Source organism: Ambystoma mexicanum, chromosome 7q (genome assembly GCF_040938575.1).
Source record: "Ambystoma mexicanum isolate Mex_15411 chromosome 7q, UKY_AmexF1_1, whole genome shotgun sequence".
Classification (NCBI taxonomy): Eukaryota; Metazoa; Chordata; class Amphibia; order Caudata; family Ambystomatidae; genus Ambystoma; species Ambystoma mexicanum.
The window spans coordinates 35326359-35342343 of record NC_090941.1 but is presented as its reverse complement, the minus strand read 5'-3'; the positions used below and the strand labels follow the sequence as shown (position 1 = coordinate 35342343).

At 40.8% G+C, this 15985-nt stretch overlaps 1 protein-coding gene across 2 annotated transcripts in view; it reads left to right on the top strand.

Annotated features, from left to right (window-relative positions):
* PHEX (phosphate regulating endopeptidase X-linked) overlaps positions 1 to 15985 on the top strand; it is a 1520886-nt gene that overhangs the window by 855500 nt on the left and 649401 nt on the right. The gene's annotated exons all lie outside the window — the stretch shown is intronic.

Here is a 15985-nt window from a genome sequence, read left to right as displayed (position 1 = left end):
GGATATGGACTTTTGTGAGAGGCCCCTTCCAAATTTCTTAGCCTCAGTTTTTGCTCTTGGGCAAATGATGTGAAACATGTGTGTGCACATATTTTGCAAACTGTGCTATTGTTCTCCTCAACCTTTGCAATTATCAATCCATATATTAAAACTATCTTTTTGTGGGCCTGCATCATATTATTCATTTTAGACATATTGGTCGTAAAAAAGGGTTCTGCCATATTGAGATAGCCAATGTATTTCTTTGAAGAATGTCGTAAAGAATGCTCATTTCATGGGCCCCAAGTCTAACCTGTTTTCAGCATGAAACACAGCTTGTTGAATGAGACTAGATTTCGGAAGACCAGGCAATAATTTACAAAGTGCTTATCCTAGAAAGAACTAGAGCTTTAACTAAAAATGAAAAAGTCAGAAGGATAAATGAAAGGTTTTTACTAATTTTAGAGAAATTAGATAAAATGACAAGATTTCAGTACAAATGAGCATGTGTCATGAAATAAACAAGAAGATTCAACATTTGAATCAAAGATGTATTCAAGGATGTCAAAGAAAGAGACACAACTGAAGGCAAAAGTTAATTCAACCTGGAGGAAAGAGGAGCGGGAATGACCAACTTAAGACAACTAAGCAATCTTTGGGCCTGATTCATGGAACTCTTTCCTATGGGATTGCACCATTATAGCACACGTCCATGAATCAGGCCCTACATCTTAGAAGTGTTCAGTTTAAGAATGCAAGAGGCCATCAAATCCCCCATCTCCTGAAGGCAATATTTTACAGTACGACAGGGATATCCAAAATACGGATATACGTAGGTATAACCGAGTGTCATTGACATGTTGGAGCATCAGGGTTGCCATGCTGTGAGCAGTACCGGCCAAGTGGCTAACAATATAGACTGTGCAACAGGGTGGAACCTTACAGGGTAAAGGCATGTGGCCAGGCTCATAACTCCAGTTGTATATCAATTGAGAACAAGCAGTCATATGAGGGTATAAACCAGTTATCCATCCCCATGCACAACCAATGACAAAACATTTTCATTGTGCCCATGGTTGAGCTAGCCAAACTCTGCTTAGAGATACAGCACCGGGTGCAGACTGGCACCAGTAACACCCTGCATGTGGCAGACATTAAACAAAAGCTGCATTGTTGTGGTCTCAGCCCTGCAGCAAAGCCTTAAATATCGAACTCATATAGAAGTTTACATGGGTAACTATCAACAAGGGGGACATTTTCCACCGAGGGGTTATGAGTGACATCTGATAGACCAAAAGAGTAAAGTTATCAATGGTGTCACTCAAACCCTCTCAGGATCAATTAATCCATTGCTGGTAGGTGGCAATCTACAATTGCATTTTGTGGATGTCCCCCATAGACACTGTTCCACTCAATGACCAGCATTGCATTGTGAGGAGTGGGCAGTCGTCATACCACAATTTCACCAGTGAAAACCGACACATAGTCCCACTGGATGGAATTGTGTGTTTAGCTTGAGTTACATGATCAACCAGGAGACTCTATCGGATGGCAATTAGGGTAACACCCATATGAGGGTAAAACCTCTCACACCCTCACTGAAGTGCTTATTGCCACCGTGGCAATAATGCAAATATTAAAGAAGAGCAAAACCCAATGTATCAAAAGCGGAAAGGGAATAGTGGCATTATGAAGCAGCTGAATAACAGAGAACTCAGGACAGGACCTCAGGAGATGAAAAATAGAACAGGTATAAGAACACGTGATACACCGAACAAGGGACACATTATAAACAGTCCCACCCCCACTCTGGAAATGAAAAGACCTGTCTATGCCACTGCTATACTAAGTGCTCATAGTCCACAATCTAACTTGTATTAAGAACACCTTAGCAGTGCACAACACCATACCAAACACAAGCAATTAAGCTACACTGTCAATCACTGTCATCAACACACTTGCCACCAGATAGGCCAACATCCCAGCAATCTCCGGTCAGTGATCCTGACAAGATACCATATCCCAGACCTCCTAACAGAAGGGAAATGTACACAGCATAGAAAAGCCTGTTCTGTACTCCCATCTCGTCCCGCCTCCAGTATACTAAAATACCTGACCTCTTGTCACCCCCAATCACTTCCCTAGGGTTTCTCTTCCCCGCTATCCCAAAATAGCAAAATAATAAGTGGCATCCTACTGCCCTCCCCAAACCCACTCACATCTGTTCCCTCCCTCAACTTGCAAATCCAAAAGAATGTCTGGTGTCCCACTACCCTCTCCACCCTTATGTATTCCCTCTGTAAATAAAAATAACCCAATAATTTGCATCCTACCCTTGTCCCTACATCCCTTGTATTTGTATGGTCTCCACCCAAAACAATACACTATCTGCAGTCTTTGTTTCCCATCCCCTCCTCCCTCAGCTTCACCACCCTCTCTATCTCTCCTAGTGTGACTCCCATGCTTTTAAAGGCTTAATGTTGATTTGAGTTTTGGCATTTGGCTGCATAGAATTTGCGGCTTGTCAGGGAGATACATTCATTTTGTTTTAGGAGGGTAGTGGGCCTTCTCTTCTTTCCTCGGGTTTAGGGCAACAGAGGTTGGCAGACAAAATGGCACGTTTGCCTGCCATGGGATCAAGGTGGTAGACTATGGTATTCATGTTCTTCTGTTATGATATCACAGAAGGAAGAAACAGCATTTAGACTTTTATTAATATTCAAATGTCTAGCAATTGAAGCTATATACAAAAAAGTTATTCAAATTCCTTGAAACAATCAGAACAATTCCTGATCACAGTCTTGCCAAAAAAGAAAATATGTAAGTGTCATGTAGTTACCATGTCATTTAGGGATGGATTATTTGGGAGTCAGGAAAAAGGGACTTCAAAGGGGCTCATTACAGGGTAAGCCGGTCTGGAAAAAATACCGGAATAAATGATGGTATCACCGCCTCTGGCATTTTTTCAAGACTGGCTCAGTCCAAATTCGCTGGTAGGGGCAGTGAACTGCTGGCAGGCCTGACCTGCTGGGAGTTCAGGCCCCTACCGGCAAAGAATTGCACCTACCACCGGCACTGTTACTACAGGACTCCATGGAATGGGAACTTACTGCATTTGCCGGCAGCCATAATATCCTGGTAACACCGGGATATTGGCTGCCAGTAATGGTAAGGTGAGTCTGCCGGTAACTCAGCGGTAGCACTGGCGGGTTATCGGCAAACTCATAATGAGGCCCTAGCATTATGATGCAGAAAAAAAGAAAAATAATACAACAAAAAAACATTAAAAATAGTTTTAAATTTTGAGGCAGGTTAGCCTTCTGAGGGTATGTAGGAAGGCATCAACTCTGTCCTTGAAAATGTTGACAAAATAGCTGCATATATTTTTGCAGCGCTCTAGTGCGGTTTTGCCCTGTAGTTTACTAATAGTTTTTGATGATTTGGTAAATAATCTCAATTTCATTTTCAGTGAAATATATTGTTTTGAAATCTACTAAATCTTTGTGTAGGTATGTCATTTTTCTTCATCATTAGGCACCGATCACACCTTTTGCAATTCGGCCCTTCTTCTCTTTTCCGACTTATATAAAGTTTAAATGTATATTTTTGCTAGTGGTCATTGTGCATTGTAGGCTGTATGAAGCACGGGAATAGATACATCAATAGTGTGATGTTCTTTCGTTCGTCCACATCTTGATGTCATTTCACAAGTTGAGAAAAAAGTGATTCACTGCCTTTGCTTTCCTCATGTGCTGTGCATATTAAAGGTGAGACCTGGAGTGACCATGTACCTTGAATCCCACTTGCCATCGGGTGTGTTGGGCAGCAGTCTGCGAACATTTGATCTTCTAATGTTTTTGGACTACAACTTCCACCACCCCCAGCCAGCATAGCAATGGTGAATCATCACGAATCATAGCCCAAACCTCGTCAAGAGCCACAGATAGAGGGAGTAAAGAAATGTCCTCTGAAAGGGCAGCCAGGTTAGGTGTGTTTGGCTTTCCCTTCACATCAACAAAAGTTCATTTAAAATCTACGATGTCTCTTTGTGGTCTGCTTTCTTTTCCTGCCTTTCTTTGCTCCGTGATTAATCTGTGCATCCTTTTGGTGCCCCCGGAATGCAAAACATTGTTTCCCTTCCTTTAAAGCATGCATTTCATAGATATGCAGGGCGGTTAATTCTAAGAGACTATGGGGTCATTACGAGTTTGGAGGCAGCCATGGTGCTATTAGCACCATGGCTGCCTCCAAACTCGGATCCGGGTCCGGGTAGTCGGAATGGGGACTTACCGGTACATTCCGACCTATGCGGACCCGGTAAATCCCCATTTCAAATACCATTCCCCATTCCCATTTGAGCACCCATAGGGCTCAATGGGAATGGGGAAGGAGCTAATAACGGGCCCGCAAATAGCCGGCCCGCTATTAGCTCCATGGTCCCTTAACGGGTCCCGCTAAGGACGGCTGGTAAAACCAGCTGGACCTGGTGGGACCCGCTAAGGGACCTCGGAATGCGGCGGTAGGGGGTTAACGGCACCGGCATCCTTACCGGTGCCGTTAACCCCCTACCGCCGTACTCGTAATGACCCCCTATGAATGAGGACATCTTGAGATAGTTCTTATTGTTTGTAGCCTACTGAGCCAAGAGCACACCAGTGAGTAAACAATTGTTTGTGAGTTAAAGATAATTGGTGGGGTGCCGGGTGGGTAAACCAACCCTGACACTGGGTTGTACTTACAAATGTGAAAACACCAGATGTCCACACATTTGTGGACACTCTCCCGTACCCTGTACACCCAAAGATTATTATATATACAATCAAACTTTCACTATTATATTATGTTCAATAATAATATTTAACACAAATTATGTAAGAGTAATTATGTAATTGGTATACATTAGTACATGATGCATAACAGAGCGTTTTTCAGAGGTAACAACAGAACAGATATTTTCACTATTATGTTCAATAATAATATTTAACACAAATTATGTAAAAGAGTAATTATGTACATACAGAAATAAATATTCTGAGCCAATTTTTATTTTACATTTTCCAGGGGGTGGCCACCTCATAGTTAACACATCCCTTTATGATGTACAGAATTCAATTGCGTCAAATGATGCTGCATGGGTGGAGTTTTCTGGCTATTTAACCCGAAACACATGGGAAAAGACAGATCATTTTGGGAAAAGCAAGAGATCTGATTTGACTGGAGAAGACTGATTTACTAGATTGACTGATGGGTGAAATGTCATTTTAAGGGGACTTTCCCACATTGTACTGATTACAGAGACTTTTCCCTAGTCAGAACCAGATTACCTTAGATGATTTTGGGAGCAAGTGGACAAACTGAATGGATAACATGCCTGGCAGGTTTCCTGAAGCTGATGGATTTCCCTACGAGTCCTGAGCCATTGTAAGACAAACCAAAACGAGTACAATGAACCCACATCTCCTTGACAAATGTCCTAATAATTAAATCAACCCCAGAGAACAATGAATCTTATATTGTGTCACTGAAATGGGGAATATACGATAATGCATACATGCTTTTTGAATGATATCTAAAATTGAAACCCTGGTTTGTTTCACCATAATAAGAGTATTTTGCAGTACTTTGAGTTCTTCAGAGGCATAATACATCCCTTATTGTATGACATAACTTTGTGATTGGTGCCTGCCATAGTCAATAAACAAATTGTAATCTAAAAACTGAACAGTAGTCCCAGTGTTAAAAATGAAGCCTACATCTTGACACAAGCCTTTAAAATATTTATTACAAAGTTAACCTCACAAAAGAAAATGTGGATATATGCCTGAGCTAAGAACCAATTGGGTGTCGGATAATGTCCAACATTTTATATTTGAATCCGTCCTAGAATAAGAGAAACAAATAGTGAGCCTGTATTTTTTTTTCTTATGCCAACATTTGTCTATGGTTATATAAAAAATAACTGAATTGCTTCCATTTAAACTTTATATGAAGAAGTGTTTTTTTATCACAATCTTGATTATGTCAGTTTGCATGTCCATGTTGTGGGATGCTTTATTCTACTGTCCAGAATAGTTATGTATATTGATTGGTCTGTATATAGATGTTGGTGTGAATTGGAATTAAATTATTAGCAAGACAATATCAGACAGGTTGGTTGTGTTTTGCTTTCTGTAGACAGTCTGCCTGCAATCAGTTAATGATTGCGGGTGTCTCCACCAATGTGGAAAGTTAGGGGACCAACATAAATTCCTTGATTCATTAAATAAAATAAATTAGTCTCAGTAACGATAGCATGTTTCTTATCCCAATTTGTGGGGTGGGATTGTTGTGGTGGGGGATATTAGATCAGGCATATGTCTCTGTAAATAAATAAGTCAATTTAAAAGTAAATGTATTCTACAGATAGAAGTCATTACAATAGTAACTATACATATATGACATATTTTTGGGTTTAATTATATAGTAAACAAAACAAAACAGAGGTAATAATAAGTCCCTCCGAAAGGCAGCAACACTTCATGAAAGATTCCAGGACTACAAGTTTGTCATTTAGAGTATTTTTATGCAGGGTGGACAGGTGAAGAAAAACAAAACATCTCACCCAGCACCACATGCTTTGTCAGTGACCCCTGTAGAAGATATGACATAACAGCACCTTTAAAATTCAGTGAAAATCTTTGGTTACGACAGAGTTAAGAATATCTGATGCATCACAACAAAACCCAGGAATATCGGTGGGTGTGGGAAGTGTTGACAATCTTAACTCTGAGTCCCCCCATTGATCAGCCCTTGAGCACATACATGAGATCACAACAGGGATCATCAGTGAGATCATAATTGCTGTCATGGGGACATCTACAGAAGGGGACTTTAAGGTAAGATTGTCGTCACTTCCCACACCCGCCAAATTTCCTGGGTTTTGTTGGAATAAATTGGATCATTTTAACTCTGTGGTTACTTAAGTGTTTTCACTGAATAGAGATACATGTACCTTATCATATATATGTATAAGTAGAGCATGTTCACACTAAATGGGGTGCTGTTCCTGACAATTGGAACAGTGCACTTTGTGTCCATTTCACCCTCTGAACTCTCATGGATGCAACAGCCCCATTAAGATGTGATTTTTCAAATTTCGTGGAGTGCAGATGGAGCACACCTTCTGGTTTCATGCCCTTCATATATAATAAGGGTCTGATCAAAACTGAGCCCTTAGGGCCCAATTCATGGAATTTTCTGCACAGTTTAAAGTGAATTTGCCCTGCTGAAAAGTGACTTTGCACTGCTGAAAAGTGACTTTGCACTGCTGACACAAGGTGCAATTTTGGTAACATAGTGAAATAGAAAAAGGTAAACATATGCAGAGGCTTTCTCAGACAAGTTATCCAAACATGACATGATTGGTCTACCAGATGCTAGTCAGGTATGCCTAAAGCATCTGTCCAGATGCTAGTTAGATTCTGGTTAGAAATAATAGAAGCCAGAGAGGCTACTTGCACCTAGTTTGTGTACTTGTTGTTTATAAACACAGGTGAAAAGTAAGCACCTTTTTGGATTTGTTCTTATGACCTTTAGTTTTAATGTGTGTTTTTTCCCAAAGCTGTGTAATAAAGGCATCAACCTGGTTTGGATTGGGTTGTCTAAGGGTCTTCATTATTTTGTGGATACTTTGGTGAGCAGTGGGACCATGACCGGGGCTGTGTCAGTTGGGTTGGATGTGAGATCTAAAATAGTTCAAATACATGCTGGTGAGTTGTTGTTCTCATGAGGTCATAGCTTACGTATACATTATTTATATGTTTGTATTAACAATTAAATGTGCCCAGTCTCCACGCCCGATCAAGTAACGCTAGCATTAGAAGCCTCCTATAACGTAGAGATCTATCAATCACACCAATCAGACCATCAGATTACCTAGCATTGGTTCACTTTAGACGGTTAAATCTACCATACACCATTGGCTGAGTATCCAGCTGTTTGTAGATTAGATTTAAACAGCCCCTTGTACAGGAGCTGAGTTCTCTTCTTCAGATGCTTTGTGCTAAACTCTAGTTTCTGGGGGTGGACATGCCCTTTTACCATCACTTCTTCATGTCATTTCATCCCTCTGCCACAGTTTGTGAGAGTGTGTGGGACTCATTTCTGGTAATATTTCATTGAGAGCCCTGGGGTTTCCTTTGCAAAAATAACATTACTGTACTGTTTATAAGAACCAGACCCAGATGCTTTTGAAATACTTCCTAACCGTTTCAGAATCTCAACCTCACCATCTTTTACACGGCCGTAGCATGCACTTGATGCACATCAGGAGTGGTGTTAGTTACTTGAGGTTGGTACAATGCAAACAAAGTGTATGTTCACCTGCAGTGCTGGCCACCAATATAATTTATTTATTTTAATTCTTATAACGCGCCGCATGCCCATAGGCCACAGGGCGCACAAAAAACATAGACAGGACAACAAGAGAGAGCAAACAGGATCAGAAAGGGTTATAAGGATTACTCCATGTTAAAAAGGTAGGTTTTTAAGACTTTTTAAAAAGGAGGCCGTTTTTGATTTGTCATAGCCCTGCCAGGAGAGCATTCCAAAGTAGAGGGCCCTGAACGTCAGGCGTGGTGGCTCCAAATTTTGCGGTCTTAAATCTGGGGGAAGCAAGGACTGTGGCAGAGGATGAACGAAGATTTCTTCCATTGCTCTTGATGTTAATGCGTTCAGACAAGTAGATGGGACTGCTGAAAGAGAGGCATTTATGTGTCGTAGTGAGCCTTTTATGGGTAATGCGATGTTTGACTGGTAGCCAATGAAGCTTCTTCCTGAAGATGGAGATATGGGAGTGACGAGATTGAGGGAAGATGGTCCGCATGGCATTGTTCTGGGCCACTTGTAAAGATTGGATATTTGTATTTGCGGCAGTAGTACCAGACAATAGGCTATTGCAATAGTCCAGTCTGGAATTTATCAATGCCGTGGATAGAAGAGCACAGTTTTCGGCTGTTAGAAATGGACGGATGTAATTGATTTGCTTATTGATCAGTCCGCAGCTAGACCTGATGTAAGAGACATGCAGTTTCATGGATTATTCGTCGTCTAAGACAACTCCCAGAGTTTTTACCTTCCTTTGGACAGTAATGATAATAAGGAAGTTGGAGTAATCAGTATCTAGTTTGCTCCGGGTGTTCTTGGAGGATACTATCATTAGTTCGGTTTTATTGTTGTTTAATGCTAGAGAGTTACAAGCCATCCTATCCTGGATGGCTTTGTAGATGTTATTGATGGCCTCAACATCATTTTTGTACTGACCACTAAGCTGTATTACCACCTGTGTGTCTTCTGCGTAGTTGGTATACTGAACACCAAGTTTGATTAAGAGGTCCAAGAGAGGGCGAATGTACAAATTAAAAAGCAGTGGCGACAGGCAGGAGCCTTGTGGGACACCACAGGTTTGAGAGATAGGAGTGGAGTGGTGACTCCCTACACAAACCCTAACCATGCGAGGACCCAGAAAGGAGGTGATCCAGTTAGATGCCATCGAGGAACAATTTGTGACCCCTCCGAGTCTTGTCACTAGTAAGCTCTGATCTACCACATCAAAGGCTGCAGAGAAGTCAAGAAGCATCAGATGTGCGGCTTGATTGTTGTCAGCAATGCTCACCAGTGTGGACTTAAGGTTGAGCAATGCTGTTTCAGTACCATGCCGAGCCCTATAACCCGACTGTCGAGTGCCGAGGATCTTGTGTTCTTCAACATGAGCCTGGAGTTGTTTGTAGGCCAGTTTGTCCAGTATCTTCAGTATAAAAGGCACATTGGTTATTGGCCTATAATTATCCTTATTGGTGAGGTCTAAAATTGCAATTGGTTATTTATAACGCGCTTAACATCCAGAGGTTTCTAAGGGCGGACCCGGGGATCGAACCTGTGTTGCCGAGCGCGTTGCCCCTGAGCTATCCTTCAGAGAATGTGAAACATATGCCAACAATCATTTATTCCTTTGGGACCCGTTTGCATGTGTATGTTACCACTCATTCAGCGTGCTTATTTCTATGCACTATGTTATGCGTAGGATTGTGCACTATGCCTGCACGGCAAACACTCCATGAATTGTATGCTAAGGCAGCAGTGTGCTGAACAATCATTTGAGTATGCTTGCATCCAAGAAATCATTGAGTTTTATGCAATGCCATAACATGCTTCTTCTTTGCATTGCACTGGCTGAGAGGTGTATGCCACACTGATCCATATCTAGTGAGAGTAACCATCATGAGTTAACCATAAATTAATCTGAAAGAGAGTTCAGATCTATTAGGACCATACACATATTTTACTAGGCCCATACAATAATCTACAGTCTCTTAAGTTTAATAACCATGTGGATATTCACTTATTCAGTACATGCACTTATTTACATGAGTATACCTTCCAATATCTGACTAACATGTCACACGGATGTGCTATTACTGCCAGCTCCTAATACAAGTGTAATACAATAGTAGCAGCACAATGCCAGAACTACACCAGCAGTGCAAATAAGGAGATACCCTTAAGCATCTCAGAGTTGCACTTGCTACCTTATAACCTATTCCGAAAGACTGGAACTAGCGAAAATCTAGAGACGTCTGGAGTATCTTTGAGATGCTCAAGTCTAAATGCAATTCACAAAGATTTGCTGAAAGGCATCTCGAAGATGCTCCTAGCATCTCCAGATTTGCTCCTGTTTTAAGCAGTTGTAAGGTAGCACGTGCAAATCAGAGATGCACTCAGGAATTTCCTACTTTCCTCCACAGCATATTTTGAAGAATTACCATCATTTTGTAAATCTCATTATCTTATAATTTGGTGGACTGTAAAAACAGGTGATATTTGCATATACTGCCTTTTCAGTTTGGGCAATTGGGTGCATCACCTATACGCTGAATATGTTGCATTAGAGTACAGATAAGGAAAAATGGCATATGAGGAGGGACACAATAGTAGGTGTTGCTTGGTATTTGCACACCCATTGACTGCCCATGGCCATGCTGAACCCTATGGCCATTGCCACCCACTTCTGGTTCCTCGCCACCCAAAACATCTCCTCATGGGAATGGTTTGAGCTTGTTTTAATCAGGCCTTACCATCAAACTTTGCACTCAAAGTGCCTGCTAGTGTTTTTTTTAAAGTAATCTTCTGAGAGTTAATTACTTACCTGGAGCTGTAAATGTGCTACTGGGGTAATAGAAATGTCTTGACCAGGTATGTCTTTAGCTACTCGATTTATAATCACTATGCTTGTCCTTCACTAAAGTCCTATTAAAAACAAGCATTGGCAAAGCCAATAGTTTTGGCTTGTGCATATGTTTTAGGCATTTGTGATGTACTGCTATTAGAGGCTAGATACTCACATAATTTTGCCCCTGTTACCATCAATAGTCATTTAATACCACCACGGCATTGCCTGCAAAGTGCCTTTCTCCTGCCTACACAAAAGCCCAAATTGTTGTTATTGCCAATGCTTGTTTACTATTACCTCCACCCTCATGTGAGGGTCTTAGACGCACTGTGAACTGTTGTGCAAACAAACCTTAAATTACAGGTAACAAATAAGTGTTTAGAGTGATTACTGGTTATTGGCTTTGCTTGAAATCTGGTGGCTCAATGGTCCTCTGGAAAGATGAATTCTGTGTTCAATACCTACAGCTTCCACTCACGGTTGAACTCGTTATAAGAACAGATATCATTGTAACTTTAAAGTGACCGGTAGTGGACTGTCTTGTGTACATGTTATATAGATGTTTAGCTTGGATTTATAACATTTGTGAGATAGCTTGTTAATTTAAATTCTTGCTCCCAAAAATCTGCAAGGCGGGTTCGAATGCTCAAAGAGCCATCACATATGTGTTTACTTTTTAGATCGTGTGGGCATAATGATGGATGTTCTAGTAAAATAAAGTTGAAGGATATCCTCAGTTCTTTTCCACCCCTTTGCGCTCCAGGGTCTGTAATGGCAGCATGAACATTTGACGTACAGTGTTATTTCTAGGAATACCACATGTTGTAAATAGCACCTGTTTATGAGGTCAAATACCTCAGGGAAAATTGCTCACATTTTTAGTACCTTCCATAAAGAGGAGGTAATACATTTGAAAAAAACACCGAAGTTTGAAAAGTGTTTTTAATTGTACTGAAGGGCTTTGTAAGTGCATGCCTTCAATGCAGGCAGTAGATAATGTACAGGGGGACCACCAGAGGGGGTACACACGTGGGCATCACAGCAATGTAATGCAGAAAAGGTTTAATAAGAGCAATTCTGCACATTAAAAATTCTTCACAAAGACGGTGGAACTCGATACAAAAGAACGTTTTTTAAAAAAATTGCATGTAGATTTCTTGAAATATTGCATGCAGCATTTTCCGGAAATCTACTTCCATTAGCTTTGGACGTGTGACCGGCATGTCACCTTTCGTTGCCCTATCAATTTAAAGCCTTTTCGATGGTCTTAGCCCGTAAACTTTGAATTGTTCTGGCAAACATTCTTGACATCTACATAATTGTGTGAGTCATGTATGGCTTGTCCAGAAAGGTCATGGACTATAGATCTGTGTGCTGCTTTACCTCATGTAGTATATGTGTTGAACACTATATAATTGCATAGAATTGGATGCACGGTATATCTGCCTGTCTAATGCATCTCTCAAACCCTCCGATGTAATGTAATCAAAGTGGCTTTGTATGGCCCTCACACCTCCTGTTGCGCCTGGCACTGAAAGAAAAGTGGAGGCGTAGGGTTGTTGGGGGGCTAGAGGAGAAGGATGGTGTGAAACCTGAGCTGTTCATGGGTACAGACTCGCGCCCTGAGTGCTGAGGTGTTTCTGTGGGGTTTGGTGCTGATACTTGGCATATTTTTCACCCGCAAAGGCGAGCTCCGGATTTTTTAAATCACAGTGATAAGACAGCGGGAGAGCCCTTCGCTTGAAGGGATGCTAGAGCTAAAGAGTTTAGCTTTGTCATAGCAGCGCCATCATAGTGCATTAGGTTTCTGTAGGCCCGAAGTTGCTCTGGACAAGTTGGTCTCAGTGTAGAGTCTAAGGTGGTAGGTGATTAAGATTTGAATCGGGTACTTGCAGGCAAAAGAGGCTTTGGGTTGAGTCAATACACGTTCAACCCGTTCCTTCAATGAGGGTCAGCATGAACCATTTGAACTGTTCAGCACAAACCTCAGATTGGCCGCTAAAGTTTATAGTGTAGGCGATGGAGCCCTATTCATTTGAAAGTCTCAGAGGAGGAAAAAGGTAGACGTAAGTAGAAAAGAAAGACAGAAAAGGGAAAGGGGACAGAAAGAAAGCCATTGCTACCACCAGCAAATTCTCATTAAAGACCACTTATTATCCAAGGAAAACTAAGAGCCACACGTTAGGCCGAAGCCAGTATGTGGTACGAATTTCGAAATAACACATATATAAATTGTCCCTGTGAATTTGCAGGCAAGTGAGGAAAATAAATAGCTGAAACAAAAATACCTGTTTTGAGAACCGGGAAGGCAGAAATGAAAGGTAAATATCGCTGCGTTGGCAGCAAAAGCACAAACCCACGCTTGCTTTTAGCAATTAATCTTCTGCAAGCGAAGTGTCATAGCCTAAATTCTGCAACTTAAATCACAGCACGAGCGCCATCTGGCCCGGCTAAAAAAGCACAGCAAGAATGCACACTCGTTGACAAAGGCCATCGATCTAGCCTTGTAGATAATGTTTAGGAATTGAGGCCGGAAGCGAACATGCACAAAGGTGTGATGATGGCAACATTTTTAAAAAAATGGTCGCACATTATCAAAAACATATATTTTTTAATAGGAGTTATTTTTTTAAGAGGCAAGTGCAAGAAAACAGTGTGTGTCCTGACACGCTTTCAATGTGCCAAGAAACCCTGCCAATTCGCTCATTCTGAGTGTATTGCCCCTGGTGTTATATTACACTGGCAACATTTTTGCCCTAGGGTATTATTATCAGAGTTGTGGAATATGGCCTACTGCTCTCTAGGGTGTGCCACGAATGCACTTCACTTTTCTGTGGGAGTAACAGTGATGATATGCTGCCCACTAATGAAATATAGGCAGCATAGGACTCTATAAAAAAAAACAATATATTCTGTTGCCGAAGGCGTGAGGGCCATTTTTTGGAAGATGTGAAATAATGTGTGATCCTGCAGTTGCCACTAGTTGCAGCCTTATAACATCGGTTCCATGTCATTTCATCCGCTGCAATTTCATCCCCTGTCATTTTAATGTGTACATTCCATCAAAAATGCTCATTGTTTTTTTTTTTTTTGTGGGGGAGTGTTCCCACCCCAACCCCCCTCGCACACTTATTTTTGGCTATTGCCTACCCACCCAAAACCTTATCTGCCCTTTCTCACCCCCCCCTAAAAAAATTCAATGAGCATATTCGTTGTAATATGCATGTTAAAATGCCAGGGGATGAAAATGCAGACGGTTAAAGTACGTCGTACCATAACATAATTTCTCATGAGGATGGCTCAGGGGCAACTCTTTGTCTTGGAAGAAAGATGACGTGGAGCAACACAGGTTCAAACCCGGTCCCTGCTTAGAAACCTCTGGGTATTAAGCGCATAATAAATAACCAATTATTATATGTAGTGTATACATTCCAGTCATTTCTCTGAGACACCCCTCTACAGAGGGAAGAGACCCCCAATCATTAATATGAGCCAACCCTCTTACAAGGCTGTAAGGGATTTCAATCAGGCACTCACCCAGGTCTCGCCTATCATGTAGCGCTCAATGAAACCCTTATTTATTTTTGTCTATAAGTTCAATATTCTGAATAATATACCACTCATATCACACCCGTCTCAAAATACCGCCCCCCTGCACCCCTCCCAGGTCACACTGAACCAGGAATCAGGCTAGTTTGTAAAGGTAAAGTTTTATTTTACTTATTTAATATTCAAATCACACATAAGTTTAATATATATGTATATATATATATATATTGCAGCAATCAATACAATTCAGAAATAAGCACAGCAATCAATACAATTCAGAAATAAGCAAAGCAATTGAATTCACTTATAATGAGGCAAATAGAAAACCAGGAAAAAGAACAGTTTTGCTTTGTGCACAGATGGCGTTTAAGTTAATAGTTCTCCCCCTGCAAAATTTTGTTTAAATACAAATGAGCAATCCTACACCAATGTGAGTAACCAACAGGTATCCAGGAATGAAAGACAGGTTCTAAAGCTTATAGGCAATCCTCCCTCCCCAAACAAGAGAGAAAACCGTATTTGGAAATGTACTCTTTTAAAAATTACAGGTGAAAAATGGCTTTGTGAAATACTGCAAAATGGTCAAAAATGCTTAAATGGAAAAATGTTCTAAGGAAAGCAACACTAAACAGGTCCTAACACCCATGCGCTATAATATAAACAACAATGCACACTTTAGATCAGAATGGGATAGAAGAAGCACTTTGAAATGGGCACAAGACACATCTAACTTTGCAAATTCGCAGCAAACTTTTACTATGCGATATTGGAGAAAAACGTGTCAAGTTGTGGATGTAGCTAAGGGTCTTAGGTATCAGTGAGAGTTGAAATTTCGTTTCTATCTTTAAAATTGAAGAAGTTATAGAGGTTTTAGTGAGAGGCGTTTTTGCAAAATAGGCGCAAAAATGAAAACAGAAATTTGATTTTAAAAATGACAGATAGGTTTTCTTATACTATATTAAGGACTATGAAAAAGAGGATGCCACACATGAAACTTCACAGCTACGTGGCCAGCGCAACCAGTCACGTGGTGGATACTCATTTTCTGGGATTTACTTTAGTTACTCAAAATCACTAAGGAATTATGGTTCTGTAACACAGATGAAAGAATAGTCAGCGCAAGACGGATTCTAACAATGCCAGAGTTCTGAATTTAAAGATGGGATGGCTTGAGATTGGGACAATACAATGTAGATATACTATGGGTCACTGTTCTTCCTATTATACTTACAGTCCTTTGAAATTAAATTG